Here is a 10,725-nt window from a genome sequence, read left to right as displayed (position 1 = left end):
GGTTTGCTATTGCTGTGATGTCATGTAAGTGACAGGTTGTCCCGCCCTCGGGACAGTAAACACGTCATCAGAGAAGAGAAGATGTTATTGCAAGAGAGAGGGGAAGTTATTTTGATTAAAGAGTACGAGGGCACATAAATTAAAGGGGAAAAAAGATGTGCATGGATAAATCATTTACAACAATTATTGCATAAAAATAAGATTTTATAAAAAAAAGAAAAAAGAATTGTCTATTTTATTTCATGGCCATAACTCTTACTCTGGATGGCGCCATTTCATAATATTCAATCCAGCCACGGTAATTTCTAAAAGTTTAGCGAATTCAATATTATTACTTTTTCGTACTGTGATTATGGATAAGGTTGGGGAATCCCTGTTCTATCATCAGGTTTTGAAATGGATGTGCTGATGTTCAGCACCATACTACTTCAGAACTGTCTGGTTCATCAATGCGGTCAGACTAGTACTATTGAGGAGAATGCAGTCATGGCCACAGTCACCTTAAAATGTAAGCCGCAAGCCACGGCTGCCCCATCAACGATCATGTGACCTTGTTTGGCCTGGCCTGATGTGGTTGATTGGTTGCTGAGGTCAGACATTTGTCCTTGTAACTGGATTGGGCTTTTACATTGCGGGGGATTAAAATTGACCACACTGGCATAAACAGTAAACATAGTTGCCTTTAGATTCGATGCCTGTTTTCCGAATTAGCGCAGCCTCAGCTATCAGCCTGACTTGTAACATGTGTTTGTTCTGCCACAACTAAGCCAGAAGCTTGTTTTGTGTGCCGTATCCCAGTTTAAGTGAGAGGAAAACACTGCTATTTCACTACTTTGCAGGGGTCTTCCAGCACAATTATGCCAAAGAAGGGAAGGAAATTATGTGTGCAAGCCCATTAACTAAGTCAAGCTAATTAGCTACAGCTAGCACCTAATTTAATGACGTTGTACAGAGTTTAATTGTAAACCCACCCAATTTGATTCAAAGGAGCGGGTGACATAACACAATCTGTCTCTTGTGATCTGTTGGTTTTGCTCTTTGTGAAAAACTTGTATAATCACCTTGTAGGCATTTTCTTTTCCTCTCAGGCTTTGGAAGAATCATTCCTCATGCTGGTTTCAATTCACTAACCTTTCAGATCACATTATAATGAGCCAAAATAACTCTCACATGCACACTGAGCCTGCCCGAACCGTTTTCCGCCAAAGCCATTCAGGTTCATGATTCACTATTGGTTTCCACAGCAAGAGGGGGGAAGATGTTTTTGTTGTTAAGAACAATCTCTTCCATTTCAGATTGTTCTGTGGTGAACTGCAGCTTGGCTCGTGAGAGCAGATCACCGCGAGAGAAAATAAATAAGAGGGTAAAATATAGAGAGAGCCTAGGAGAGCCATTAAATCTAACTGGACCCCCAAAAAAACGAGTGGACGAAGCGGCAGGTATTTCCTGCTTCTTGATCTTCTGAAGCTGAGCTCATTTTTCCCCCACTGGGGGTTCAGGCTTGGTTTGTATAATAACTTGTGGGATAATGCCAACAGACTATTATTCATTTTTCTTTGGAGGAGAATAGTTTGGAGGAAAAAATGACATGACTTAAAATAAATGTCTGGTGATCTGTGTATCATCTTGATTGTAATATGTTTAGCATGGAAAATGCATACATTTAAATTCAAGGTTACACATAAATCCCTGTGATATGGATATCATGGATTGCATCCGGTACAGAACTAAATGATCAGATTCATATGTTAGTCAAACCTGCTCATGTTTGATTTTCTCATAGACACCATAGGGTATACATATAAATATATATACCAAGAACCTACCAAGAACATAAACATGATGGCCAGTGAGTGACCTGACTTAAGGGGACTTTGAATAAGATACACTTCTTGCCCTTTCACCACTGTGCCCTTCAGTGCAGCACTTGTAATATACTGCAAGTCACTTAAAACAACAACAAAAAATCTGTTAAACAACCACCAACATAATTGAATACATTTAGGCCTAATGCAATTACATTTACAGCTCACAACATGTTGATTCATTTTCATTCATTTCACATTGGTTGGCTCCAACCAAAGAATGCAGAATTTTCCTAAGCAAACAGCCATCTCTCGGCCACAGCAAAGCCCTTGCTAATGAGAGAGCAGGCAGCTCGCTCATCAATTTCAAGTACGATTTATGAACCGAGCTGAGAAATATGACTTTAATAATGGTAACAAATGGCAGAGCTGCTGTCGGGATTGGCACATGGCAGCGAGACCGAAGCTATAGAGGAAAATAACACCCCAAGGCCAACCACTTTTTGGCAAAGTCATTCTAATGAACTGTGAAAATGCTTTGCAGTGTGTCAGATATGGGCACCGCAGAAACTGGCTCTATAAACTCCTGATTAAACTACAGTTTCTGTGGCTTTGCCATCGTTTAACTGTGTTACAGGCTCTGTTGTAGTCATAATTGTGGGTGCAGAGGTTAACAGAAATACAGAGATGGCTCTGCCTGGCGCTAGTGAACCTCAGACATGGTCTTGTGCAGCAGTTACTATTTTTAAAGATCCAAATGGAGTTTTTAAAACGGCCTGGAAATCAGTTTCTTTGCTATTCCTACACCAAATTTGGAATGTGTGAAAGGATTAGGACATGCACTGGCTGGAGAAATTGCGCTGACAGCTCACCGCATTTTCCATGCCCACGTCTTAGGACAATTTGACAGGAACAATTTTAGTTTTATTACTCGGGGTGTATTAAGCTAATCCAAACGATGTCAGGAAAATTAATGTAGTCACTTCCCATCAACGACTTCCATGTAATCCTTATTATCTATTCTTAAACCCTTGTTCAGTGACCATATTAAAGCTAAAAGTTTAATAGGAATAAATTAAAATGCAGACACCCCGCAGATTCTTAACATAAATGGTCATATTTTATGAGTCTCTCTCACCAGGAAAGAGATGTTGTTCATTGTCACATGACGTTAAAGAATACCGACAACTCCTGAATCCCCTGGCTTTAACTCAGCTCCATATCCCACGCAAACACATCTTGTTGGCAGATGTGGCGACACCACAAACACTTCAAAGTGCCTGCACTTAGACCTTCTCCATGCACTGACGCCAACTGTAAAAAGTGCCGGACATATGGGTTGGAAAATATTAAACCTTTCAAACAGCGACTGGGCAGCCTACTCTTGTTAGGAGAAAATATTTTTATTACTCATCATTTAGTTCTGTTGACAATCTGCAAATTGTGACAAAGACCTTCATGAGTCATCATCACTGCAAAGCAAAGCTGACAGAAGGGAACAGATCTGAGTTACACGGTATCACGCTGTGTTAAATGGAGCTAGTACATGTTGAGGGAAAGAGATTGTTAGGGTAAAAGTAAAAATCGCCCGTTCAAACAAAAAACAACAATTATATAGATTACTATAACTATATTAGTGTCCACACCGACTGACAATAAAGTTGTTTATTATAGCTTATGCTGCTTTAAATGCTTAAAGTCCAGTGTTTTACTGTTCATAAGCTGTACAAAAATGGGGTTACACTTATTTTAAGGCTTTGTAGGCTTTAATAATTGAGTTAGTTCATTGTAATTATGCATAATTTACTGTTATTACTATAGTAAGTGTTTGTAGTAACGTGTAACTAACCTTAAAGGGGTGGTAAAGTATGATTTCACTTTTCTAACTTTAGTTAGTGTGTAATGTTGCTGTTTGAGCATAAACAACATATGCAAAGTTACAACGCTCAAAGTTCAAAGCAAAGGAAGATATTTGCTTTTAAAGAAAAGGACTACAACAAACAGCTGGTAGGGACTACACGACATTCCTCTGGGGTTAGTGACATCAGCAAGCCTAAAATGTACATAAACCCCGCCCCCGGGAAGACACAGTCCAAGTTGAGAAGAGGAAAAGTAGTTAAGAGTACATTTGTGAGTCAGCTCAAACTTTAGCATCCATCTTTTCACATGCAATAGAAAGTCACTCTGTGTGCATCTCACAACAGTTCCTATACGAGCGATTTATAAATTACCATGACAGAATATGCTAATTGAAGATAGTTAACTCCACATCAGCAACATAAATTCAACAACTAACCATTCAGAGACGTCCTGTTGCATTCTACATGTTGTCACTTCTTCTTGAGTCTCTCCATCTTTGTCTGACTCCGTTTTAACATTAAAGACAGAACAGTTTCTGTCATTTTAGTGTCTGCGTGAGGTAATCGCAGCTGCTAACACACATGAGCTCTTTAAACCCCGCCCTCTGCAGCAGCTCATTTGCATTTAAAGGGCCAGGCAGAAAACAGTGCTTTTTCTCAAACCCTCAAAAAGTGACAACTTTAACATGCTATATAAAAATATCTGTGGGGTATTTTGTGCCAAAACTTCACACACACACACACACACACACACCCTCTGGGGACATCAGAGATTTATTTTACATCTTGTGAAAATGGCATTTTACAACCCCTTTAAAATAAAGTGTTACCAAAAATGTCTAAAAGTGATTCCAAAGATAGGCTATCGTTCCTCTGTGTCCTTTTCGTTATCTACCATATTTTGCAACGCATAATAATTATGTAAATGAGCGGTATCATTAGCCTCAGGTAAATAACTAAAAAATGAACAGTAAAAAAATAGTAAAGCGAAACTGACACTGGTAGGTCACATGACAATGGCAACATGACAAATGTAGTACATCCAGATGACATTCATAATACAGAGTAAGTAATTACCTTGAAGTAATTATTCATTAGAAAAACATGCAATTTCTGTTTTAAAATGTTTTTCAAAATGTCACAACCAATTAGTACGAATTTGTACGAGTGATTAAAAGGTGGCTAATTCGTACTAACTCACTCGTAGGAATTCGTATGATTTGTCTAAACCCGCGTGATGGGTAGGTTTAGGGGCGGGGTCAGGGGTAGGTCATTCGTACGAATTCATACGAATTTGGCAACTCGTAAAATATGTACTATTTGGCAAAAATCGTACAAATTAGTACGAGTGAGGTCGTATGAATTGGTACGAATTAGCCACCTCGTAAAATTTGTACGAATTGCCGTGAAATCGGATTGGTAGGGCCGGTTTCATTTACCCGGATGAGCAGTCTGATACACAGTGTTGCCATGGGTGAATCTGAAAGTAATAAGAAATATCAGAACACTGGATTGAATGATTGACCAATCAGAATCAAGTTTTCCAGACCTGTGTCAGCAGTTACCATAATGAGTCAATCAGTTAATACAATGCAGCTGTAACAGAGATGCAGTGTGAAAGCCGTGGGTTGCTGGAGCTCTAGGGCTCTCTTAGTATTTTCCCATGAACATGAAGCAAAAGCACAGTATATTCTTCCTGTTGTGGTGAGAGGCAACAGGGAGACATCTTATTCAATCTGACTTCTCAGGGGACAGATGTTTTTTTTTTAAAACTCCTCAAAGCTCTTGAGTGACTTTAAAGTTTGGGTTGATGTAATCGCACATGGCAAACAATGAGAAAATCTCTCCTCTTGAATATCGCACCATGGACATGCATGCTTTGGTTCACTTGTAACTGAAAACACACGTACGACACACTCTGCAAACAGACAGATCTCCATCAGGGAAGAAAAATGAAGTGCGGGAAGTGAAAATTGAGTGTTTTTTCCCCCTGAGTGACAGTTCATTAGCAGGTCATTGAGATCTGTTTCCATCTGTTTCTGTCACTCTCAGTCATTTTTCATTTGGACTGAATGAACAAGGAGAAATAGTGACTTAACCTCATTAACTCCATAAGAGGTTTGTTTCCCATTAGTGCCGAAATGAAGTTTTTCTAAGTGAATCGTCATAGACGGGACCCTCGGGGCACACTGTCAGTTTTGAAAATGATTTACCTATTTAGTGTCAAAATGTGTTTACTGATTGTGTGTGTTTCTGAATGTGCTTCATTTGCCATTTTCAGTGTTGACGTATTTGTGCCTTTGCAATTCGTTTAGATGTCGCAATAGGCTTACAGCACAATTTCAAAGCATAAGTTTGAAAATATGCTAGCATGTAATACATTTTTGAATTTATATACAATCAGTTAAAAAACGTCAAAATGATTGATTATATAGAAAATAGCGTGAGAAATGTAACTAAATTTATCATGTCTTTATTAACAATCTATAATGTTTTTGTTTTTGAATTATCCTCATTGGGGACAATTAATTTGCACTTAATCTGATTAAAAGGATTTCTTTCTTTCTCTTTTCTCTCAATATTGAAATTGTAGTTTGAAATAAAAATATAATAGAAAAAACAAATTAATTAAATATTAGATAAATAATATTATAATATGTTATTTTACACATATTATTATATGTGTTTAGTGTGTTTTTCTTTTACATATTTAACATATGTTTTCTAACCTATGTTTCTTTTTTGCCCTTTTTTTTATCTAGACTGTATGAAACTCCCATAGCAGCATTAATAGTGTCATCACGAGAGATTTTACTAGACTCTGGTACTTTTATAGTCCTGCTAGACATCATACACTAAACAAACAGCTACAACACCACACCATAAATATGTAGCAAATTAAACCAGTTAAGGATGTCACAGGAAAATTGGTGAAGTTAGGCATGTTTTGTATACATATAAGTTACACTAAAATAAAGACAGATGCCTTTCGTTTCCCTTCTCTTCGAATTCAGCTGAGCTAAAGCAAAACCACATTTTCAGGGTCCCTCCCTGGCTGCATGTCGTTTCAGCTCTTCAGTATAAGAAGTGGGGAGAAAAAAATAGTTTACCTTCACAAAGTCTCTTGACAGTGTCAGGCTATTGTACGTAATGAGAAGTGCCAGAGATTGGAGGCAGATTGACGTGTATCCTCCACACTGTATATGCACTGATGAAAACATGTCAGCCATGGCTGCCAAGACTGGATAATTAGATGAATGCCACCCACTTAAGGACACTGTATGAATGAACATTAGTCCTGAGGAGGACACAATTTTTCAAAATTGTTTGGATTAAATTCACCATTCACATGGTAATTGTTCAGCATAAGATGTCCGCCATATTGGAACAGTCAAAGCCAGTCCGTCAACATTCGAGAGCAAGTTGACTGTGTCTGCAACCGTAGTTAGACGTATGTAGGAATACGTATATTTGCAATAGAGTTTCCCGAACTAACACAATACAACAAGACGAATGCGTCAACTAACACGACCTTAAAAAAGATACCACTGTGAAAGTAAATCTAGCCTATATCTCGGCGGTTTCACAACCAGAAGCTGTGCAGCAATATTGTGGCATCATTCATTCTTGAGGCCCTTGCACACTGAGTCTGAATGCCTTTTTTCGTATTCGTCATTTGGTGACTCTGAGTTGTCAAAACACCTCTCAAAATGCTTGCTATATGTGAAAAAGCAGAAAATCGAATCCGATCCGAATTTTTTTATGACGGATGAAAGTTTCGGAGACACTTTCCGTTTACGTTACGTCAAGTAACGTAAACGTGATTGACACAACGTTAGGTCGTATTTATTTTTTAACGAGCGAAAATTTCGGATGAGAATTTCAGACTCTTTTTAAAAGATTTTAAAGACATTTACTGTGAGTGACAACATGCTGACCATTCCAAGATGGCGGGCGCACCGGCATGTCTGGAGTGGTCGAATGTGGATTCTATGGATATATCTATGGTTATCGTCTCTGTGTAAACTACAAAAATACTTTGTGAAATTTGTGAAAACGGTGACGTCTTGCGCAAGCATATTACATTTTCTGTCTATAGAAACATAGTGTTTCTTTACAAAGTTATATCGCCAACTACTGGCCTGGCACGTATAATACAGCGGTTTTTTTTTTTTTTTCGCAGATCCGTGTGAATGGTGATCATTTTGACAACGTTTCTGTATGCTAAACTTTTCAAAAACGCATAGGAAATTTTTTTCTGTTTTTAGTACATCATTGTCATGTAAGCGTACCCTAAAACTAATAAACCAAAATTAATAAAAAAAAATAATAATATGGACATGAAAACCAACACTAATAAAATGAAGAAGAAAAACACACACCAAAATTGCAAAAATTTACTAAATTATTAAAATGACCAAAACTTTAATAAATTACTAAAATTACTAAAATTAAAGAAAAAAATTTAATATAAAAATTAAATCTAATTCAAAATATTATCAATAATAATTGTATGAAAATAACACTGTGTTGGGTGCTCATTTTGGAAGCTAATTAAAAAAGAAAACATCAGATGTCATATAAACATGTCCACATATAACCCACTTTTGTCTGACAATATAAAAACGTTGTGCATCGCATGCATTCTGGGAAATATTAGCCATTACTCATTATTATTCAGCATTACATTCCATGCCACTAGAAAATTAGAAATACAACAACCAGAAAGCTAACATTTGCTAACCTGTTTCGATTTAGTCTGAAGTGTCTTCATTTCTATCCTAAGTCAAACATATTAGTCTTTAACATAAACTACATCTAAGTATCATCGACAGAGGAAAACCTGTTGACATACACACATGTAAGCCTTGAAACTGCATACACAGCTGTTGTTTCGCTCATTTGCCTTGCTGAAGGTTAAACCAAACAAGTGTTTTATTACGGCTGTTATGGTTTTGTTTGGTTCCAAATTACGCCAACTTGACTGAGGATAATTAAATGATTTTAGAAAAAAGAAAAGCAAACCCATAATCAACACTGTTGTCTTGCGATGGACAAGCTGACACATCAAAGAAAGCCTGTGGCCTCTTGTTAAAACTCAACAACATCTCACGCTGCTGTAAACCTTCCACAAAACACACAGGCAGCACTTTCCTCCGATGCAAAATAACTGTAAACGTTTAATTACATTCATAAAGTAGATAGAGGCAGTAAATCACCCAGGCGCATGTGTGTGTGTGTGTGTGTGTGTGTGTGTGTGTGTGTGTGTGTGTGTGTGTGTGCATTTGTGTTTAATATAACAACAGAACAAATGCATTACAGTAACTGTTCTTCACATTAGGGGGCTGCTATTGGGTGGGGTGCGCACAACAGTGGCATGCTTGTATTGAAGAAGGTGGCTGTGACTGTGCCAGTTTCTCCTGTAGTAAATACATTACAAATCCCATATAAACTATTCTAGGCCTTGCGGCTGGTGTTGAGTGCATCTTGAGGTGGGCTGAGTGGGCTGCGGGCACAGAGTGGCTGCCGGTGGGGGCTCAGGGTGGGCCAATTCCATATTGCTGATGGGTACACTTCAAAAAATCATGACCAGATGTTCATTAATGAGCTTTTAGAAAAGCACTGGGGAGAGAAAGAGAGCAAATGCAAAAACTAGTTGTTGTTTAAGTGTTTCAAATATTTTGCTCAAAAACCTCTTTTTTTAGGAGAAATGTGAGAAACCAACTCTTGACTCTTTTGAAATGGTTCTTTTTAGTGAATCAAAAACTCTAGGTACATCCACTGTATTGCACTATCTTTGAGTAATGCCTTGACATTTCAGAACTATAAAATAAGTCATGGGATAAACTTGTATTATAAAATCTTAAATGGATGCACTTCAGCAGCACTGACTGCGTTGGTCCCAAAACTCAGCTCAAGATTCGAGCGCACTACGAGATGTGTTACAAATGGACTTTGCCTCTACCGGCTATTATGAACTGCTATGGACAGAGATCTTTTTTTCATGTGCTCACTAAAGCCTGGAATGAGATTCCACAGGACATCAGAACATCAACAAGACTATTTAAAATAACATTTGCTCGCCATCTAATGGACAGGTAGTGACCACTGAGATGGCTTTATGGCCTCCCCCTGATAGTCATTTTCTTGGTTTGTGTGTTTGTTGTACAAACACAAAGACAGCAAGAGTTGAATATAAATACATTGGAGGGGCTAGTTTCATTTGAACTAGTTGTTGCATATACCTGCAAAATCATGCGTATACAGCATTTCTATGGAACCGTCTTTATTGTCTCAAGTGTCTTACTCAAACTACCCTTGTTTCATCTTGAAATGTTGTTTTGCTGTATGTCTGAGGTTTCTGCCAGATGTGCTGTGGGTGGCTGAACAGGAGACTTGCAGAGAAGTCCTGGATCAGAGCCTGCACTGGTCAGAGCAAAGCTGCTAATTCAAATGGTTTTGGCACAAATATAGGTGGAGTTAGTTTCAGGTGACACGATTCAGGACATGTGCCAAAATGTTCTTGTTCTGTTGACCTCTGGTAACTGTTAGCTCACAGGTAATAAGTTAAATATGTCAATCAATGCCACATCATGCCAGTAGGGCTAAATATATTAGGGAACGTGAAAAGAGAGCACTGTGGAGAAAAAAGAAAAAAAGAAAAAAAGAAGTGTTTGAAAAGAAAAAGTTATATAGGCCTAGTGTACCTTTAACATGACAAAAAATAGTCAAATAATGTAATCACATTAATTCAGTGCATGCTGAGAAGAAGGAGAATGAAAATAAAACTACAAAACTTCCAGTGTAAGACTATTTGAAAAAACAGCATTAATCCAACCCACTTGCATTGTTCATTAGTTCGACATTGTACACACACACACACACACACACACACACACACACGCAAACACAGTTTTAAAAAGACCTAAAAAAGGTCACACTTTATAGGTGTCATCAATACTTATTGTGTCCATGTTTTATTGCAAAACTCATGTGCTGCCATTGAGGTGGGATACTGGGAAGGTTAGGGACAGGTTTGGTGCTATGGGTAGGTTTAAGGG

Source organism: Phoxinus phoxinus (assembly GCF_949152265.1).
Source record: "Phoxinus phoxinus genome assembly, chromosome: 16".
In the NCBI taxonomy this organism is placed as follows: Eukaryota; Metazoa; Chordata; class Actinopteri; order Cypriniformes; family Leuciscidae; genus Phoxinus; species Phoxinus phoxinus.
The sequence above is the reverse complement of the archived record's forward strand: the minus strand, read 5'-3'. Positions refer to the sequence as shown.